This window comes from Oratosquilla oratoria, unplaced genomic scaffold, assembly GCF_046742065.1.
Source record: "Oratosquilla oratoria isolate Oo_2021 unplaced genomic scaffold, ASM4674206v1 SCAFFOLD185, whole genome shotgun sequence".
NCBI lineage: Eukaryota > Metazoa > Arthropoda > Malacostraca > Stomatopoda > Squillidae > Oratosquilla > Oratosquilla oratoria.
In genome coordinates, this window is record NW_027467538.1 from 131927 (window position 1) to 150000 (window position 18074).

Consider the following 18074-nt stretch of genomic DNA (forward strand, 5'->3'; position numbering starts at 1 on the left):
GTTATATATTTTATTTGTTAGGTTGTGGCGGGGGATAGCATCAAAAGCTTTACTAATGTCCAATGTTATAAGAAGTGTTCTGTGGTGGGGCCTATCTGAATTGATGCCATCAAAAATTCTTTGTGTGAGGTTTGTCAGAAGAGTGTTTGTGGAGTGTAGTGGCCTAAAACCGTGTTGTGAGTCAGCAAGGGGAATATATGGTGTGACAAGTTTAAGTATTAGGCGTTCAATGACTTTAGAGGGGGTGCAGAGAAGTGTGATTGGGCGGTGCGATGATGGGATTGTTGGGTCTTTGTTCGGTTTTGGGATGGTGATTATTTTACCATGCTTCCAGATGTCGGGTATAGTGTTGTGTGAATAGCTGTAGTTTGCAATGTTTGTGAGTGCGTGTATACCTTGTGGTCCAATGTGTTTTAGGTGGATGTTGCTTATGTTATCAGGGCCACAGGCAGATGAGTGCTTGAGACTATGCATTATGAGTTTTGTCTGACTGTCTATGTCCAATTATCTGGCAGGCAGGAATGCTCATGTGTCATATAATGGCCAATCATCGCACATCAGAAACATTAAGAACGGAGTACCGCAGGGCTCAGTTCTATCCCCCACATTATTTAATCTATACATGCATGACTTACCCACGCCAGACACCTCAGAAATACAAATCTCTTCTTACGCAGACGACATAACAATCACATGCACACATCGTAACACAGACAAAGCTGCAGAAATAATCCAGCCTTACCTTGACACACTCAACACATGGTTCATCACAAACAGACTCAAAATAGCTCCAACCAAATCTACAGCAACACTTCTCACCAACTGGACAAAAGAACACAAATACATACCTCATCTCTACATCAACAACACTCTAATACCACACACAAACACACCGAAAATTCTTGGTGTAACATACGATACATCCATGTCTTTCAAACAACACCTCACAAACATAAAAAACAAATGCACACCTAGACTTAACGCACTTAAGTCAATCACTGGAACAACATTTGGACAAAACAAAGAAACTAATATAACAATATACAAACAATGTATACGCTCAGTGATGAATTATGCGAGTCCTGCATGGGCTCCTAATCTCAGTGAGACACACCACAACACCCTTCAAATCATACAAAACAAAGCCCTAAAAACAATTACAGGCTGCACAAATACATCACCTACAGACCATTTACACCATGAAACAAAAGTCCTCAAAGTCAAGGAACACCTCGACATGAGAGGCACACAAACACTTGCTGCAGCCACCACAAACACATCACACCCGTTACACTACATAGCAGAACACCCACACACACCAAGAAACATTAAAACTACACCCAAAGACCTTTATTACACAAAGATACTCTCTTCTCTTCCTCCAAAACCACCAAATACCAGCCTCCGGAAACATATTCATAATCATATCACTCACCGCTCCATTAACACACTGAAAGACAACACACTGCTGCATGCCAGACCCCCTGATATCCACCCTTCTGAATCCTCTCTCCCACGTAAGGACAGAGTCCACTTGGCCAGACTGCGATGCGGTCACCACCCAGCACTTCTAAGCTACCAGAGGAGGCTGGACGACCGTGTTGTGAACAGCTGCCCAGGATGTAACACTTCACCCCATACCATACAACACATAATGGAAGACTGCATTATACACAATCATGCACGCAAACAACACAACATACACTCTATAAAGGATTTGTGGGAAAACCCAGTCTCGGCTGTGGCCTTCCTTGGGGAGACGGGACTGCTCGGACAGACAGTCTAGGGAACGACAACAACAACAACCTCTTCTAGACATTTGGGAATGGATGCTAAGAGGAGACTGTATGAAGGAGTGATTGTGCCAACACCACTGTATGGGGCACAAACATGGAACATAAGAGAAGAAGAGAGAAGGAGTTTGAATGTGTTTGAGATGAGGTGTCTGAGAAGTATGATGGGGGTTACTAGGCTAGATAGAGTGAGAAATGAGGAGGTGAGGAGGAGAACAGGGGTGCAAAGGGAGCTGGGAGATAGGGTTGATGAAAGAATATTAGGATGGTTTGGACACATGGAGAGAATGAGTGAAGAAAGACTAGTAAAAAAAAGTATGGAAGGCAGATGTGGAGGAAGTGAACATGAGGGGACGTCCTAGGATGAGGTGGATGGATGGGGTGAAGGGGGCTTTGGGGAAGAGGGGAATGTCTGGATTGAGGAAGTTGGTGGCAGAGTTTGGGAGAGTATGTGATAGAAGAAAGCTAAAGATAAATGTGGGTAAAAGTAAGGTGATGAGATGTACAAGGGGTGAAAGTGGCAGTAGACTGGAAGTGAGCATTAAGGGAGAGCGACTGGAGGAAGTGGATAGTTTTAGATACTTTGGTGCAAATGTGGCAGGAAAAGGTGGAGTGAAGGTCGAGGTAGAATGTAGATTGAGAGAAGTGAGTAAATGCCTTGGTGGATTAAAAAGTGTAATGAGGAATAGACATTTGGGAATGGATGCTAAGAGGAGACTGTATGAAGGAGTGATTGTGCCAACACCACTGTATGGGGCACAAACATGGAACATAAGAGAAGAAGAGAGAAGGAGTTTGAATGTGTTTGAGATGAGGTGTCTGAGAAGTATGATGGGGGTTACTAGGCTAGATAGAGTGAGAAATGAGGAGGTGAGGAGGAGAACAGGGGTGCAAAGGGAGCTGGGAGATAGGGTTGATGAAAGAATATTAGGATGGTTTGGACACATGGAGAGAATGAGTGAAGAAAGACTAGTAAAAAAAAGTATGGAAGGCAGATGTGGAGGAAGTGAACATGAGGGGACGTCCTAGGATGAGGTGGATGGATGGGGTGAAGGGGGCTTTGGGGAAGAGGGGAATGTCTGTTGAGGAAGGACGGGAGAGGACAGAAGACAGGGGTGAATGGAGAATGGTTGTATATGGATGATGTTGCGATTGCATGAGGTGGAATGGGCAGGGGGATGGGGGGTGAGAAATGAGGGGGTGAGGAGGAGAACAGGGGTGGAAAGGGAGCTGGGAGATAGGGTTGATGAAAGAGTATTAGGATGGTTGTATATGGATGATGTTGTGATTGCATGAGGTGGAACGGGCGGGGGGATGGAGGGTGAGGTAGTATGTGTGAGCAAATTTGACACAGCCCGAAGGGATTTCTCCCCGTCTTCTCCTTTTATGCAATGGGGGGACGGAGAGGGGGGGTCGCCGATTTAATGAAGCGGCCTTGCTGTGGATGTGCTGTGTCTTGCAACACTGCTTCTGACCCAGGGCAGTGGACAAGGTGGAGGGATGACCCGTCATCCAGGAGGTGCTAAGATAAGAGGGAGGGTGGAGGGGTGTGGAGTGTATTCAGGGATGGAATGGGTGGAAATGATTTTATGCCTTTTTCTTTTTGGCTATCCCCCTTGTAAGGGGGAAAAAGCCTTGGTATGTGTATGTATGTAATTTTCATAAGAGATAAATAGCTCGAAATGGGATGAAATGATAACTGGTGTGCCGAATGGCTACTGGCTCCAATCATGTTTGCCATATACACTACGACCGGAGATAATAGTCCATGATGAATTTTTACCATATCTCAATAACTACTATGTCGATTTAGATGAAAATTTACATGGCATTAGATTACACTATCAGTAGCCTTTCATTGAAATTTGAAGTCAATATCTTTGTTAGTTTTTTAACAATCCAATTTTTTTTTTTCAGGTGAACAGAGATAATAGTCCTCCTATTGAATATTAAAGAATGGGGCGTGGGAAAGATCTTACAGAGTGTGAGAGAAACAAAATTATAAAGGAAATAGCGCAAGGAAAGTCAGCTGGTGAAGTAGCCAAGAAACTAGGTCGACGTATAAAGACAATTCGTAGATTTTTACAAAATCCCAAATTTAGGAAAGTGCGCAGTGATTAAGGGAAGTTCAAGTCTGTTACATCGCGTGACATCTCTCATCTTAAGAGATGTGTAAAGAAAAACCCTGGAACCACAAGTAAAACCTTGTTTGCAGATGCTGGAATTCAAGATGTTTCCAAAACAACCCGAAATAAGATATTGTCTAAACTTGCTAAATATAATAAACCTACATGTAGGCCTCCATTGGCACCGAAACATAAAAAAGCTAGGCTAGAATGGGCGAGGAAACACATGAAAACCAATGTTAAGAATATATTATTTACAGATGAGTGCCGAGCCACGTTAGACGGGCCTGATGGATGGAGCAAAGGTTGGATATTTAATGATAACCCAGCTCACATGCGTTTGTGGCGTCAACAAGGGGGTGGAGGAGTAATGTTTTGGGCAGGTATCATGGGAGACACTATGATTGGCCCATTTAAAGTGCCAGAAGGTGTGAAAATTACTGCAACAACATACATACATATACCAAGGCTTTTTCCCCCTTACAAGGGAGGTAGCCAAAAAGGGAAAGGCATAAAAACACTCCCACCCATTTCATCCCTACATACACTCCACACCCCTCCCACCCTCCCTCTCATCTGAGCACCTCCTGGATGACGGGTCATCCCTGCACCCTGCCCACTGCCCTGGGTCAGAAGCAGTGTCGCAAGACACAGCACATCCACAGCAAGGCCGCTTCATTTAATCGGCGACCCCCCCTCTCCGTCCCCCCTTGCATATAAGGAGAGGACGGGGAGAAAATCCCTTCGGGCTGCGTCAAAATTTACTCACACATACTACCCCACCCCCCACCCCCCTGCCCAATTCCTCCTCATGCAATCACATCATCATCCATATACAACCATTCTCCACTCACCTCTGTCTTCCGTCCTCCCCCTTCCTTCATCAACAGACATTCCCCTCTTCCCCAAAGCCCCCTTCACCCCATCCATCCACCTCATCCTAGGACGTCCCCTCATGTTCACTCCCTCCACATCTGCCTTCCATACCTCTTTTACTAGTCTTTCTTCACTCATTCTTTCCATGTGTCCAAACCATCCTAATATTCTTTCATCAACCCTATCTCCCAAATCCTTTTTCACTGCAACAACATACTGTGACTTTATTGAAAATGTCCTCTCAGACTGGCTGGATGAACTCCCATTATCAAAGCTCACAAAAGTCATTTTTATGCATGATAATGCACCAGCACATGCTGCCAAGAGAACAACGGAAATGCTCTCCTCCATGGGATTTAATGGAGACACTTTGATGAAGTGGCCAGCCTGTTATCCGGATTTAAATCCGATTGAAAACTTGTGGAGTATCATAAAAAAGAAGATCTACTTAAATGGCAAGCAATATACATCTAAGGATTCACTGTGGGAAGCAATAAAAGAAGCTGCTAGAACAGTACCACCCGCCACTATCACAAAACTGACTGATTCAACTACCAATTGCATATTTGAGGTCATCAGACAAAATGGATCATATATCAAATACTAATAATAAATTTATGAGATTTATATTTAATATTTCATTCTTGTAATTGATTGTTATGTTGTATACTTATGGTATGGGTTGTTTAAAATTGTTACTTTGCTTTACTTTGTATATTTATCCTTATAATTAACGAAAATACATAAATCCTTTTAACAGGACTATTATCTCTGTTCACCTGAAAAAAAAAAATTGGATTATTAAAAAACTAACAAAGATATTGACTTCAAATTTTAATGAAAGGCTACTGATAGTGTAATCTAATGCCATGTAAATCTTCATCTAAATCGACGTAGTAGTTATTGAGATATGGTAAAAATTCATCAAGGACTATTATCTCCGGTCGTAGTGTATATATAAACAACATGGATGAGGGACTAGAGTGTTATATGAATTTCTTCTCAGATAATGCAAAAATACTAAAGAAAGTGAGAACAAAGAAGGATTGTGAATCATTACAATTAGACATGGACAAAATCTGGAAATGGACTCAAAAATGGGAAGTGAAATTCAATATCAAGAAATGTAGTATAATGGAGTCTGGAAAAAGTAAAACAGAATATAAAAAAATTATCAAATTTGTGAAGAAGTCAAAAAAGTGAACTTGGAAAGAGACCTTGTAGTAATAATCAGCAAAGACATAACACTGGACAAACATATCAACAAAATTATTGGAAGAAACCTTCAACCTATTAAGATCAATGAAAGTGGCAGTTGACTATTTGGATGAAGAAATTATTGAAAAAATATTAGTTGCACACGACCAAAACTGGAATACACAGCATCACTATGGGCACCCAATACTAAAAAGAATATAAAGAAATTAGAAAGAATACAGAGAGCAACAACAAAGTTGGCACCAGCTCTTTCCAAATTAACATACTAACAAAGATTGTCTACATTGGAATTACCAACACTGGAGCAAAGAAGAAAAAGAGAAAACCTACAGACGGAAAAAGAGAAAACCTACAGACGATCTACAGAGTCATGAAAGAAATAGAATTCCTTAATAGGAATGATTTACTAAAATGGGACAATGGAAAAACAAGAGGACACAAAAAGAAACTCTAAAAGGATAACTATAGAAGAGATCTAAAAAAGAATAGCTTCCCACACAAAGTGCTGGAGACCTGGAATAATTTAGATAAAGAAACTGTGTGTGCAAACACTATTCAAGATTTTAACCACTTCCATATGGTGACACCTACGTAGGCATCATGAGGAGCAAGTGGGTACGCAATGATGCCGACGTCGGCGTCTTGATTATATTTATTGTAGTCATACCTAAGTAACCTCCATTATCTCTAAACTGGCTTCATCATATTTTCTATTGTTATCAAAATTCATGGGTGAAAGAGAATGAACAATTGAGGACTGACTTTATTTTTTATAATACGATTATTATGACGCAACATCACACGTTAGGCAGCTAATGCTGCCAGACGTGCGATGTGCCCCGGAGTGAAGAGGTTAAGAAAAAACTTGATGCTGAAAGATACGAAGACGGGTCGCCATGAGCATAGCTCCCTTTCCATATAACACAACTAGGTAAATACACACTCAGAATGAAATAAGAAATCGAATATTAAAACTTGACATAAATCACATGGCCCAGACGGAGTTGCAATCTGGATACTAAAGGAATGTATCAATGAACAGAAAAAATATACAAAATAATTGAATGCTCACTCAAAGAAGGAAAATTACCAGGAGACTGGAAAAATGCCAATATAGTGCCAATATACAAGGGAGGAAATAAGGAAGACCCAATAAATTTTTTACCAATGTCCCTAACAAGTACAATACACTCCTCCCTCTATTTACGAACTAGTTACGTTCTTGAAAAAAGGTTCGTATATCATATATACTTAAATCGAGCAGCCAAGCCAAACAAATTTGCGATGTCCTTCACTCTCATTCCTTTGTCACTTTTCTTTAACACAGAAAACTTAGTATCTAGAGATATTGCTTTCCTAGCCCTCTTAGGCTTGTCACCATCCTTAATAGGGCTTTCTGGATGCTTAGGAGGCATAATGTCTCTTGAAATAATGCTAATAATCCACGATTAACCAAGACCGAGTGAGTAGACCGAGCAATACAAGGCATTGTTTTGAAAACAATAACAAACGTACTTATCTATTTCCACTTTTATTATTTTTTTTTAACTGGATATATGGCAGTTTTTTTTTTATTTTTTTAATATCTATGATGTAAAAATAATTTTCTTTTTAATATTTATGATTTAAAAATACATTAATTTTTTCAACAGGATTTTATTCGTTATGGCGAATTTTTAGTTCGTATTTCGATTTTTGGGACAAATTTCTTTTTGTTCGTTATAGCGAAAATTCATATATGGAGCATTCTTAAATCAAGGGAGGAGCGTAGTTAAAATTTGTGAGAGAGTCATCAAAGACAGATGGACAAAATATCTGGACCCAAGGCAATTTGGATTGGCAGGGAAGATCATGTACCACTAATATGATTTGTTTCTATTCAAGATTGATAGATATATTGCAAGAAAGGGATGGCTGGGCAGACTGTGCATTCCTGGACTAACAAAATGCATTTGATAAGGTACCAAACAGAAAATTGCAATATAAACTGGAAACAATAGGAGGCATACATGGAAAACTAATGAACTGGATGGAGGATTTCCTACATGGAAGAAAAATGAGATTAGTGCTCAGAGACAAATATTAAAAATGGGAAGAAATGAGAAGTGGCATCCCACAGGGGTCAGTACTAGCTCCAATAATGTTTGCTATATATGTGAATGACATGGACAAAAGTATTGAATCCTACATGAACTTCTTTGTGGATAATACAAAGTTATAGGAGAGAATAAGATCCGAAATAGACTGTGAGTCGTTACAGAGTGATCTGAACAAAGTCTCAGAGTGGAGCAATAGATGGGAAGTAGAATTCAACTTCTAGAAATGCAGTATAATCGAATTTTGAAGCAAGAATAGAATATCAGGACAGTATAAAATTAATGAAAAAGAAGTAAAGAAAGTAAATTCAGAGAGGAACCTAGGAGTAATCATCACCATAGATATGTTGCCAGATGAACATATAAATAAAATAGTTGGAGAAACATACAATTTGTTGAGATCAATAAAGGTGGATAAGGAAATGATTTTAAAAAATATTACAAACACTGATAAGGCCAAAACTGGAATATGCAGCACTGATATGGTCACCCAGTACAAAAAAGAATATATGAAAATTAGAAAGAATACAAAGAGCAACAACAAAGATGGTCACAACACTTTCAAACTTGGTGTATGAACAAAGACTGGCTGAACTGGAATTGCTGACCCTAGACCAAAGAAGAGTACGAGGGGATCTACTAACCATCTACAGAATTATGAAAGGAAAAGAATGCCTTGATAGGGAGGACTTATCAAAGTGGGACATTTATTTATTGGGGATTATTTGGCATCAGAACATCTATGGTCACTGATGCCACTACTACATACATACATATACCAAGGCTTTTTCCCCCTTACAAGGGGGGTAGCCAAAAAGAAAAAGGCATAAAATCATTCCCACCCATTCCATCCCTGAATACACTCCACACCCCTCCACCCTCCCTCTTATCTTAGCACCTCCTGAATGACGGGTCATCCCTGCACCTTGTCCACTGCCCTGGGTCAGAAGCAGTGTCACAAGACACTGCACATCCACAGCAAGGCCGCTTCATTAAATTGGCGACCCCCCCCCTCTCCGTCCCCCCATTGCATAAAATGAGAGGATGGGGAGAAATCCCTTCGGGCTGCGTCAAATTTTGCTCACACATACTACCTCACCCCCCATCCACCCCCCCATTCCACCTCATGCTATCACAACATCCATATACAGTAAAAGCTCTTTTATCCGTTATTCTCGTATCCGGCTCCTTATAACCGGCATATTATTCACAAGGAAATAACAATTTTGTATAAAAATTTGAAAAAATTAAATTTAAAATTCCCGCGCCACTCTCGCCACCGCCAGAGGTAGCGCGCATCTTTCCAGCCATCTCCCACAAATCCTGCCGCTCCGTCAGGCCCAGTGCCCACTGTAATAAGACGACTGATGTTAAGCGTGCGACTGTCTATTAGCAACTCTCTCAACACACAAACACATACCGACAGCAAAGGAAGGCAGTGATGGCCGAGTTGAAGGATATGCGTGGTAGTGCTAAGCTTAGCATCACTGATGCTCTTCAGGAGTGGATGGAGGTCGACAATGACGAAGCTATCACCCCCACACTAACTGACGACGAAATCATTCAGGCAGTGATTGAGGAGAAGCATGGTAAGGAAACAGAGGCTGATAGTGAAGTGGAAGATGACCCAGAGCCAAGAGTAACGTGGAAGGATGCAGCTAAAGATTGGCAACATTTATCAAGTTTGCGGAGCAGTGCACCTACATGGGGACTCACGACGTGATGTCTCTTCACTGTCTTCAAAATGAATTTTTAATGGAGAGAGACAAACATTCTAAACAAAGAGACATATGTGATTTCATGAAAATAAATAAAGATAAATAAATATGTATATACTGATAAATAAATAAACAACAAAAGTGAAGCCATTGAATGAATTTTATTTAAGTACATACATATACCAAGGCTTTTTCCCCCTTACAAGGGAGGTAGCCAAAAAGGGAAAGGCATAAAAACACTCCCACCCATTTCATAACTACATACACTCCACACCCCTCCCACCCTCCCTCTCATCTGAGCACCTCCTGGATGACGGGTCATCCCTGCACCCTGCCCACCGCCCTGGGTCAGAAGCAGTGTCACAAGACACAGCACATCCACAGCAAGGCCGCTTCATTTAATCAGCGACCCCCCCTCTCCGTCCCCCCTTGCATATAAGGAGAGGACGGGGAGAAATCCCTTCGGGCTGCGTCAAAATTTACTCACACATACTACCCCACCCCCCACCCCCCCTGCCCATTCCTCCTCATGCAATCACATCATCATCCATATACAACCATTCTCCACTCACCTCTGTCTTCCATCCTCTCCCTTCCTTCCTCAACAGACATTCCCCTCTTCCCCAAAGCCCCCTTCACCCCATCCATCCACCTCATCCTAGGACGTCCCCTCATGTTCACTCCCTCCACATCTGCCTTCCATACCTCTTTTACTAGTCTTTCTTCACTCATTCTTTCCATGTGTCCAAACCATCCTAATATTCTTTCATCAACCCTATCTCCCAGCTCCTTTTTCACCCCTGTTCTCCTCCTCACCTCCTCATTTCTCACTCTATCTAGCCTAGTAACCCCCACCATACTTCTCAGACAACTCATCTCAAACACATTCAAACTCCTTCTCTCTTCTTCTCTTATGTTCCACGTTTCTGCCCCATACAGTGCTGTTGGCACAATCACTCCTTCATACAGTCTCCTCTTCGCATCCATTCCCAAATGTCTATTCCTCATTACACTCTTTAATCCACCAAGGCATTTACTCGCTTCTCTCAATCTACATTCTACCTCCACCTTCACTCCACCTTTTCCTGCTACACTTGCACCCAAGTATCTAAAACTATCCACTTCCTCCAGTCGCTCTCCCTTAATGCTCACTTCCAGTCTACTGCCACTTTCACCCCTTGTACATCTCATCACCTTACTTTTACCTACATTTAACTTTAGCTTTCTTCTATCACATACTCTCCCAAACTCTGCCACCAGCTTCCTCAATCCCTCCTCCGACCCTGCCACAAGCGCAGTGTCGTCCGCAAACAACAGCTGGCTCACCTCCCACTTTTCTCCATTTTCTTTAACCATCTCCAATCCCTGACCCACTACCCTAGCATTCACCTCTCGCACCACCCCATCCATGTATAAGTTGAACAGCCAGGGTGACATAACGCATCCTTGACGAAGTCCCACCTTTACTTCAAACCACTCACTCTCTCCATTTCTAATCCTGACACAAGCTCTACTACTCTCATAAAAACTCTTGACAGCTCCCAGAAGCTTTCCTCCTATCCCATATATCTGCATAACCTCCCACAGTGCCTTTCTGTCTACCCTATCATAAGCCTTTTCCAGATCCATAAAAGCCCAAAAAACATCCTTCCCCTTTCCTATAGCTTTCTCACATATCTGTCTTACCACAAAGATCTGATCTACACAACCTCTACCTGTCCTAAATCCACACTGTTCCTCACCAATTACTCCTTCTGTTCCTCTCCTAATCCTCTCAATTAAGATCATCCCATAAGCCTTCCCTACTACACTTAACAGGCTAATCCCTCTGAAACTACTACATTCACACTTGTCCCCTTTTCCCTTGAAAAGAGGAACTATACAGGCACTTCTCCAGTCCTCCGGCACTCTACCCCCTCTCCAGCAAACATTAAATAACCTCACCAACCAGTCCACCATCACTGAACCTCCCTTTTTCAGACATTCTGCATGGCATCCATCCAGACCAGGTGCCTTACCTGCTTTCATCATCTTTACAACTGCCTTTACCTCATCCTTCCTTATTTCTCCTCCATTCTCCTCACTCATCACTCTCATTTTCTTCACATTTCCCACTGCAGCTATCTTCCCTTCCCTATCCTCCTTCACATTTAGCAACTCCCTAAAATATTCTGCCCATCTTCCCCTTACTGCCATCTCTTCCATTATCATCTCTCCATCTGTACCTTTTACCTTTTCTTCTCTACTTGATTTGCCTCCTCTTCCTCTCTTAATTTATTTCCAAAACATCTTTTTATTACTTTCAAAATTTTCTGTCATACTCCTACCCCATTTCACATCTGCTCTCCTCTTTGCAACCTTTACCTTTTGCTTTACTTCTCTTTTCTTTTCTTTGTACGTCTCATATGACTCCCCCGTTCTCTTTTGTAACCAATCTGTGAATGCTCGCTTCTTCTCTTCTACAACCTTCTTTGTTTCCTCATCCCACCATTCACTACCCTTTCTTCTATTTCCTCCTGTCCTTCTTGTTCCACACACCATCCTTGCACACTTTAAGACTCCCTCCTTGAACCATCCCCATTCCTCCTCCACACCCATCTCTGCTCCATCCTTTACTCCCTCCCACTCCTCCTTCAGCTTCTTTTCGTACTCCTTCTCCTTTTCCTTTTTATTCAAGGAGTTCACTCTAAGAACCTCCCTACCTTTTGTCCCTTTCCTCTTTCTCCATCTATCCTCCACTCTCAGCTTACCTTCCACCAAAAAATGATCTGATATTCCCCCACCCTCTCCCCTTAGCACATGTACATCCTTAACTCTTCCTATCATAATCCTATTTACCACTACATAATCCATTAGCGCTCTATCTACCACCCTTCCCTCCACCACCCTCTCCCATGTGTACTTATGCTTGACTTTCTTCCGAAACACTGTATTTGCTATCATCAACTCTCTTTCTAGACACATTTCCACCATCAACTCTCCACTACGATTCTTTCCTGGAACTCCACACTTCCCAACCACTCCATCGATTGGACCATTTCCTACCCTAGCATTAAGGTCTCCCAGTACTATTACATTGACATTTCTTCCTAAACCCTCTATGCACTCATTTAAATCTATCCAAAAGGCCTCCCTTTCTTCCACGCTCTTCTCACTGCCAGGCCCATATGCACTTACAAAGACCCACATCTCCTTTCCCAGTTTCACCTTCATCCACATTATCCTTGAGGAAACCTCCTTCCACTCCACTACCTGTTTACTTATCTCCTCACTTACTAGAATAGCCACCCCTTCCCTCCCTCGCCCTCTCTTCACTCCTGATAACCTCCCACTTACACTCCCAAACTTACACTCACCCTTCCCTTTCAACTTAGTTTCACTCAAAGCCAACACATCCATCTTTCTTCTCACAAACATACTACCTATCTCTTCCCTTTTACTCTCATCTGTACCACATCCACGCACATTAAAAGACCCAAACCTTAGGGTGCTAGCCCGAGGCCCTCCAGCACCCCTTATGCCTTCACTTTTCTCTTTAGGATGTGTGCCCCGTGGGGCTACAGGGAGAAGGATGCCTAGTCCCTCTCCCCGTCCCTTTTTTCTCGCCTCTTACGATCCAAGTGGGATACTTGGTGGCAGTATTCTTTTCCCCCACCACAGAAAGAGAATACTCAGAGAAATGGTACAGGACAGCAACAAGGGGTTGGGGGACAGCATAACGGAGGGACAGTCGTAGTATAAAAGTGTCATCATTTCTCTATGAACAGAATTTCTTCTGTCATAGACAAAATGATGTGTGGCTCTGGTCCGTAGGGGCGCCCCATATAGACCCTAAAGTATCGACTGCATGCTACTTTGCCACAATAACAAGCAGCCAATACCCCAGACGGGGGTACTCTATGAATAAAGGCAATAAATGTATTTTTTAATATTCCTTCTCGTAACCGGGATTTCCCCTTTCCGGCACGTCTTTGGTCCCACTCGTGCTGGTTAAAAGAGCTTATACTGTACAACCACTCTCCATTCACCCCTAATTATATAAAATATTTTTTATTTCTATATTGATATAGAGAGTAGGTACTATACCTTAGAAATATATATTTTAAAACAATGAACATTTTAACAGAGATATATATTCAAACTTTTATATTTAACTTATGAATTAGTTATCATTTGAATTGATACACTGTATCTAAAAGGTTTTAACTAATGCTGCATTAAAGTTGATTAAGAAAATATATAAATAAAATTTAAAACTTGGCATTCTAAATCTTATCAAGAATGCAAATTTCTTTAAGAAAATTAAAAAGGAGATCAATATCACATTCAGCTCCTAAAATCTTAATCAAAGTGTATCTGCCATTATTATTTTTACAATGGTAAAAGTAATGTTCTCTAGCCGCCATTTGACTTGGGTATTCTACTAAAATATGTCTGATTGTCAATGGGACAATGCAATACTCTGTTCATTAGGAAGCTGTGTGTCAGTCTAGTGTGACCGATTCTTAATCTGCATAATATAACTTCTTTTTCTCTAGGTAAATCTGAATATTTCCAAGGGCGAGGGGTGATAGCTGTCCTTCATTTTTTGGTCTTCTAGTTCCCAGTTAAAGTTCCAGACTTCCTGGAGTCTTGACTGAATGATAGGCTAAATATCTCTGACAAATATCTCTGACTGGTAGAGCGAGGCTGTTTCTGGGAGTAATTCTAGCTGCATGTTTTGCTAAGGCATCCGCTTTCTCATTCTCACTAACTCCTACATGGGCAGGGACCCAACAAAACTTTATGTTTTTGCCTCTTTTTTCTATTAAATACAACCATTCTGATATTTCTATTACCAGTGGGTGATCCGAGTTAAAGTGAACTATTGCCTATAGTACACTTTCTGAGTCACTGTAAATTACAAAACTATTTCCGTTGTGCATCATAATTTCTTTGAGTGCACTTAAGATTGCGTACAATTCTGCTGTAAAGTTAGAGGGGGTTTACATGGTCTAACGGTTCATCAAACGTGGTTTGACAGACATGTGTTAAAAGTGATGTGTGAATGTGTGAACGGGGTATTTGGGGTTTAACCAATGTGTTCGACAACCAAATACCCCATTCACACGTCACTTTAAACACGTGTCTGTCGAACCACGTTCGATGAACCGTTAGACCGTGTAAACCCCCTCATAGAGGCCTGTTCATGTAAACTTACACTTTGAGTAAGGCTTGGAAAGACAAATCCAAATCCAGCGCCCACACTGGACTTGGAGCCATCAGAAAAAATTGGAATGGATTCCTCATGAATTTCCATGTGTTCTAGGAAGGTTAGTTGTATCATCTCTGTGGACATTTCTTTCTATGAACTGAATATACATTTACAAAATTCTATAGATGGAAGCTTCCATGGGGGTACCGTTGAGTATTTAACCGGTAAAATATTAATTTTTGGGATCTGTAATTCCTCAAAAAAATTTGAAACTCGATATCCAAAAGGCTTAGGGAGTCTGGGATGATCAAGATAAAATTTATAGTATTTTTGATTAGAAACAACTTCACATACAAGAGATTTAGAAATTCTCTGGATTCTATGCCAGTATCGAACCAGCAGTGACTGGCGGTAAAAGTCTAGAGGCAATTCACTTGCATCCACTGGGTATTGGGGATGATCTAAAAGCTCCTGAGGCTAATCTTACTCCAGTATTATGTGTTGGAATTAAGAATAGATAGTGCTGCTTTTGTTGCCGATGAATACAATTCACATCCATAAGCCAGTTTAGAGGCAACTAGTGCTTTATAGAGGGTCATCAGATGTTTCCTGTCAGCTCCCCATGAGGTGTGAGAGAGTACTTTTATTAAATTAAGAGCTTGTGAGCATTTTACCTTTAGATTCTTAATGTGTGGGATCCAAGTTAATATTTTATCAGGAATCAGTCCCAAGAACCGTGTTTCATCTTTGCAAGATATTCTTTGTCCATATAAGTCAGGATCAGGATGCAGACCTCTTATTCGGCAAAAATGCATCACTACCGTTTTTGAAGCAGAGAACTTGAGTCCACGTTTTGAAGCCCAATCTGCTATTCTATTAATAGTTAATTGTATCGTTCTTTCAGCAATTACCATTCATGAAGCTGCAAAAGAGATGGACAAGTTATCACCAAATAGGGTATGCATTACTTCACGTGGGATTATAGAGCTTATACCATTTATTGATAATGTAAACAGTGTTACACTCAAAACACTGCCCTGTGGCACTCCTTCTTCTTGAACATGAACTGAGGAAAATGTATTACCAATTTTGACCTTGAACCTTTGGTTGTTGAGAAAAGATTGAATAAAAATGGTTAGTTCTCCTCTAAGTCCAATTTCATAAATAACTTTCAAGATGCCAAATCTCCAAGTGGTATCGTAAGTTTTTTCTATATCAAAGAAGACCAAGATGTGGTGTTTCTTATTAGCAAAAGCCTCACAAATTGATGTCTCCAATCTTATCAATGCATCTGTGCACGATCGCATCTTATGAAATCCACTCTGTGTGGGGTTAAAAAGTCCATTTTTCTCCAAATACCAGACTAGGCGTACATTTACCATTTTCTCCATTAATTTACATATACAACATGTGAGTGCTATAGGACAAAAGTTGGTCATGATTTTATCATCTTTTCCTGGTTTTAAGAAAGCCAGTATTATTGCTATGCTCCAGATATTAGGGAATGACTTTTCTTTCCATATTCTATTTACTATACCTAGAAAATTAGTCTCCACAGTGAGGTGCTTGATCATAGAGTAAGTTATTTCATCATTGCCCGGACAGGAGTCGTTACATGAAGATAAATCAAATAGTTCTTTCATACTGAATGGCAGGTTATAAGATTCATTTTTTGCTGTTCTAAATTTTAATTTATTATCTTCTTGAATACGATGTTGAACATACATAAATGAAGGATTTTTTAATGAGATATTTGGGAAATGGTCTGCAAAGGCTTCACTTACGTCATCTGGGCTATGAAGTGTTTGATTATTAAGTTGTATGACTGGTGATGGTGTAGGGATGTATTTTTCAGATATTTTTCTTACTTTAGTCCAAATTTTCTTTAAAACTCTTTAAATGAAAAGGAAAAGGAGGAATACAAGAAGAAGCTAAAGGAGGAGTGGGAGGGAGTGAAGGATAGAGTAGAGCTAGGAGTGAAGGAGGAATGGGGATGGTTCAAGGAGGGAGTCATAAAGTGTGCAAGGATGGTGTGTGGAACAAGAAGGACAGGTGGAAATAGAAGGAAGGGTAGTGAATGGTGGGATGAGGAAACAAAGAAGCTTGTAGAAAAGAAGAACCGAGCTTTCACAGATTGGTTACAAAATAGGATGAGGGAGTCATATGAGAGGTACAATGAAAAGAAAAGATAAGTAAAGCAAAAGGTAAAGGAGGCAAAGAGGAGAGCAGATGTGAAATGGGGTAAGAGTATGACAAAAAAAATTGAAAGTAATAAAAAGATGTTCTGGAAAGAAATTAAGAAAGGAAGAGGAGGCGAATCAAGTAGAGAAGAAAAGGTAAAAGGTGCAGATGGAGAGATGATAATAGAAGAGAAGACAGTAAGGGGAAGATGGGCAGAATATTTTAGGGAGTTGCTAAATGTGAAGGAGGATAGGGAAGGAAAGATAGCTGGTGTGGGAAATGTTAAGAAAATGAGTGATGAGTGAGGAAAATGGAGGAGAAATAAGGAAGGATGAAGTGAAGGGAGTTGTTAAGATGATGAAAGCAGGTAAGGCACCTGGTCTGGATGGATGCCATGCGTTTCTTTACCACAGTTTAACCCCTACCATACGGTGATGCCTATGTAGGCGTCATGAGGAGCAAGTGGGTACACGAGGATGCCGACGTCGGTGTCTTGATTATATCTATTGTAGTACTACCTACGTGACCCACATACTCTGTAAACTGCCTTCATCATATTTTCTATGGTTATCAAAATTCATGGGTGAAAGAGAACGAGCAATAGAGCAGTGACTTTTATTTTCTATAATGCGAGATTATGACGCAACATCGCACATCTGGCAGCTAATGCTGCCAGACGTGCAATGTGGCCTGTATTGAAGGGGTTAAGCATACTGTAGGTTTTTCATTAATTCTACTTTTGCATTTTTGTTTAGAGTGTCCAAACATTTGACAATGGTAACATCTTAATGGGGATGGTATATATGCCTTTACTTTAGGAGACAACCAACCAGCTGATATAAAATTTGGTAATCTACATTGATTGAAGGTGA

General features: G+C 40.9%; 1 protein-coding gene across 9 annotated transcripts in view; it reads right to left on the reverse strand.

Annotated features, from left to right (window-relative positions):
- The window catches only part of LOC143022808 (uncharacterized), a 113903-nt gene that overhangs the window by 47063 nt on the left and 48766 nt on the right, over positions 1 to 18074 (reverse strand). The gene's annotated exons all lie outside the window — the stretch shown is intronic.